Source organism: Panulirus ornatus, chromosome 42 (assembly GCF_036320965.1).
Source record: "Panulirus ornatus isolate Po-2019 chromosome 42, ASM3632096v1, whole genome shotgun sequence".
Taxonomy (NCBI): Eukaryota; Metazoa; Arthropoda; class Malacostraca; order Decapoda; family Palinuridae; genus Panulirus; species Panulirus ornatus.
In genome coordinates this window covers 27,009,085-27,014,086 of record NC_092265.1, presented here as the reverse complement: position 1 = coordinate 27,014,086, position 5,002 = coordinate 27,009,085, and the positions used below count along the sequence as shown (strand labels likewise).

The 5,002-nt window shown below is 38.3% G+C and overlaps 1 non-coding gene across 1 annotated transcript; it reads right to left on the bottom strand.

The window, feature by feature from the left end:
• Positions 1 to 2,818: 2,818 nt before the first annotated feature.
• On the bottom strand, positions 2,819 to 2,890 carry TRNAM-CAU (transfer RNA methionine (anticodon CAU)). The gene has a single exon. It is a non-coding gene; the product is annotated as a tRNA-Met (tRNA).
• Positions 2,891 to 5,002: the final 2,112 nt, after the last annotated feature.

Genomic DNA, 5,002 nt, shown 5'->3' with positions numbered 1-5,002 from the left:
GAGTTACCATAATTATGACGAAATATATCCACATTCACACTCACCAACCCTACCCAGACAACACGAGTCGTATTGATCATTTCTAAATTAATTGGACACATCCGGGAAGATACCTTCTACCGTGTGTACTTTACTTTAAAGTTAAGTTCATAGCAAATAGAGCGAAACTAACTGTCTGTATTACCAACAAAAATCGCTATGAGGTATAAACATGTCTACTAATGACGTCACGCTGATAAACACAAACTGGTGGGCAAACGTTTGACCTCAGATGATGAGGTGAAATACTTTTCCTTAACAAGATTGAGGAATCATTTCCAGAATCATTTACCAATTAGATTGTGGTTGAAAGCATTACTATAGATATGTGTGAGAATACAATTGATGAATATCTCGCTTCAGGTCCAAAAATAACAACATTTGCATCTCCATTGTCACGCTGACAATATATAGGTTTTTCTCTTTGACTTTTGCGTGTGCCTTCTAACCCAACCCCCCCATCCACCCAACACCACCCCCACATCCCCCCAACACCACCCCCCACCCACCCACCCACCACCAGACCCATGCAGGCCCCCATGTCACTTACGTCACTACAGTTTCCAGGCACCACGTGGCATTTTAGTGGCTGTTAATTACCACTCCTCTGACTCAGGCAGCTTTCTTACCTTCCTGTCTCACCCAGACGTTGTCTGCTGGCTCTCACTCCACAAACATACAACCTCTCCTTCCCAGACATAACACATCACAACACCTTACTCCCACCATTTTGATCTTTTTCTTCGTGACAATATATTTCTCTGTGGAGAGCGTTACGCGCTTGCCCTGCCTTTTGGCAAAATCTCGTTAGATGAACTCATGAGCATGAACTCCTCTCTCTCTCTCTCTCTCTCTCTCTCTCTCTCTCTCTCTCTCTCTCTCTCTCTCTCTCTCTCTCTCTCTCTCTCTCTCTCTCTCTCTCTCTCTCTCTCTCTCTCTCTCTCCCCAGCCAGCCACTATGAATGTAGATTGCGTGACTGAGTGAAAGCGATGAAGTTCTTGCCATATGATGGTGAGCCACCCACCCAGCACATATCAACTTGCCTCTTGCCGGAGATATATATATATATATATATATATATATATATATATATATATATATATATATATATATATATATATATATATATATATATATATATATATATATATATATATATATATATATATATATATATATATTTATTTCATTTATTATACTTTGTCGCTGTCTCCCGCGTTTGCGAGGTAGCGCAAGGAAACAGACGAAAGAAATGGCCCAACCCCCCCCCCCACACACATGTATATACATACGTCCACACACGCAAATATACATACCTACACAGCTTTCCATGGTTTACCCCAGACGCTTCACATGCCTTGATTCAATCCACTGACAGCACGTCAACCCCGGTATACCACATCGCTCCAATTCACTCTATTCCTTGCCCTCCTTTCACCCTCCTGCATGTTCAGGCCCCGATCACACAAAATCTTTTTCATTCCATCTTTCCACCTCCAATTTGGTCTCCCTCTTCTCCTCGTTCCCTCCACCTCCGACACATATATCCTCTTGGTCAATCTTTCCTCACTCATTCTCTCCATGTGCCCAAACCACTTCAAAACACCCTCTTCTGCTCTCTCAACCACGCTCTTTTTATTTCCACACATCTCTCTTACCCTTACGTTACTCACTCGATCAAACCACCTCACACCACACATTGTCCTCAAACATCTCATTTCCAGCACATCCATCCTCCTGCGCACAACTCTATCCATAGCCCACGCCTCGCAACCATACAACATTGTTGGAACCACTATTCCTTCAAACATACCCATTTTTGCTTTCCGAGATAATGTTCTCGACTTCCACACATTCTTCAAGGCCCCCAGAATTTTCGCCCCCTCCCCTACCCTATGGTCCACTTCCGCTTCCATGGTTCCATCCGCTGCCAGATCCACTCCCAGATATCTAAAACACTTCACTTCCTCCAGTTTTTCTCCATTCAAACTCACCTCCCAATTGACTTGACCCTCAACCCTACTGTACCTAATAACCTTGCTCTTATTCACATTTACTCTTAACTTTCTTCTTCCACACACTTTTCCAAACTCAGTCACCAGCTTCTGCAGTTTCTCACATGAATCAGCCACCAGCGCTGTATCATCAGCGAACAACAACTGACTCACTTCCCAAGCTCTCTCATCCCCAACAGACTTCATACTTGCCCCTCTTTCCAAAACTCTTGCATTTACCTCCCTAACAACCCCATCCATAAACAAATTAAACAACCATGGAGACATCACACACCCCTGCCGCAAACCTACATTCACTGAGAACCAATCACTTTCCTCTCTTCCTACTCGTACACATGCCTTACATCCTCGATAAAAACTTTTCACTGCTTCTAACAACTTTCCTCCCACACCATATATTCTTAATACCTTCCACAGAGCATCTCTATCAACTCTACCATATGCCTTCTCCAGATCCAGAAATGCTACATACAAATCCATTTGCTTTTCTAAGTATTTCTCACATACATTCTTCAAAGCAAACACCTGATCCACACATCCTCTACCACTTCTGAAACCACACTGCTCTTCCCCAATCTGCACCACATATATATATATATATATATATATATATATATATATATATATATATATATATATATATATATATATATATATATATATATAGAGAGAGAGAGAGAGAGAGAGAGAGAGAGAGAGAGAGAGAGAGAGAGAGAGAACCTACCTACGAGTATTTACGGTCACAAAAAAATACTTAAAACAAAGGCCCCGCCGGGAATCGAACCCGGACCAACTGTTTATGAGGCAGATGTGCTAACCACTACACCACGGAGCCACTTGTCAGTGGCGGAAAATTCTCTTATATATTAACAAACGTGACTGAGGACTTAAAGAATCTGGTACAAACATAATGGTTATTGTGATAAATGAATTGTTTATGATGAATATGTATTGTGTTGCATTATAATGATTGTTCATAACCAAGATCTTTAAGCCTGAATCCTTAAGATTATATAAGAAATGATAAAAACGTGTTAAGAACATAAACATTTATGATTATAAAGAATAGAATGCATTATCATGTGGGTATCTAACTGAAAATGCAATACAAGGAGTTAGTTTAAGGCAGGAGTATTTCATCTTTTTAACAAAATTTTTACCTCAACGTCTTTTATTTTTCATCATAATTTTTTATGTTTACTATCAAGAAATGCCTTTTACCTAACATAAAAATTCTGTATAGGTATTTGATCGCTGTTCTCCAACGACGCATTGAATAACTCTTCGTTAGTGAAGTTCATTTCGTGTAATAGATCATGTATTACAAAGCTGTGTCTATCCACACAAGTGTTATACATCCCGGGCAACGATATTCTAGAGATAACGGACATATAACATATGTAAGTCTTCTATAGATATTTATAAAAAAAATTTTCCTGAGGGACAAAACCTAAGACTTTCGTATTAAAGTTGATCAGTTGTAAGTGATCAAGCATTACAAAGGTGTGTCCATTACTGATCCCGGGTAAAGGTATTTCACCATCTTTGTATCTTTAACCTTTCTAGTTATAGATGTTTCATCCCTGATTCCATCCTCACAATGGATGTATGTGGTTTGTGTTGTCTTAACATATCATTAGTCAGTTGAAGTGGAGAACATGCTCCACAGCCTAGCCACTCTACTCTGTCTTCCACATGCTATTCAAGAGGTGTTACCGGATTCCGCCTATAAGTGTTTACACCGGGGGTAACAAGTCACCTCCGGACGACTTCTTCTTTTTACTTTTGATGATTTGAAAAATTCATGAATCATATTTGGTTTTATGATATCAATAAGATTGTTGGAAATTGTATATAATAATCTTTATCTGTCATTTGATAAACTTCAATTCATCAAAGATAAAGTTTATGATCATTGATTAAAATTATAATCTCTCGTTGTTACTGAATTTCTTTTTAATCTAACAAAATACTTTCATTTGACTCATAAAGAATATTCTTAAGGAAAATGTAAATAATCTTTCATTAGTTCTCATCTGTCATTTGATGAACTTTAATTCATCAAAGATAAAGTTTATGAATATTGATTGTTTATCTCTCGTTGTTACCGATGTAAGTTTTTTATCTAACGAAATACTTTCATTTGACTCATAAAGAATATTCTTAAGGAAAATGTAAATAATCTTTCATTAGTTCTCATCTGTCATTTGATGAACTTTAATTCATCAAAGATAAAGTTTATGAATATTGATTGTTTATCTCTCGTTGTTACCGATGTAAGTTTTTTATCTAACGAAATACTTTCATTTGACTCATAAAGAATATTCTTAAGGATAATGTAAATAATCTTTCATTAGTTCTCATCACACAAAATAAAAGTCTGTTTTTTCAAAGTTTTCTCAGCGGATGATGCTAACATTTTGAAGAGTAGAAACTCATAACTTAGAATCCATGAACCTTGTGTTAATAATAATTACATTACTTTTCTCTAAACATTACTTTTTTCAGTATGTAAAGCCCGGATTAAAAGCCTGCAAAATAGATAATGACGCAATTATCTTTATGGTATTGAAGATATTACAAATTTCTACACGTAAAACATTCATCTGCAAAATAGAAATCTTTATGTTAGATATGTTAATGTTAACGACATCTCGGCCATGTGTTAACCACGTGGTTGATGGAGGATTAACCGCCAGATCCCACGAAGACAGAAGAAAGAAGACAAAAGAGAGAAGACCGAAGAAAGAAGTGGATTGTAACGTTGCCTCCCGCGTCGGTCCTTCCCGCGGGAGACCGTTACGGTGACGACGCCGGCAGGCTGTTCCCTCACCACCCTCGCTGCTCCCCACACCCCCGCGTTGCCTCCACTCCATCTTCACATGTCTTTTTATTTTCTATTTTTCATCATCCATCATCCATCTCTCGACCGTTTGGCTTGAGCAAT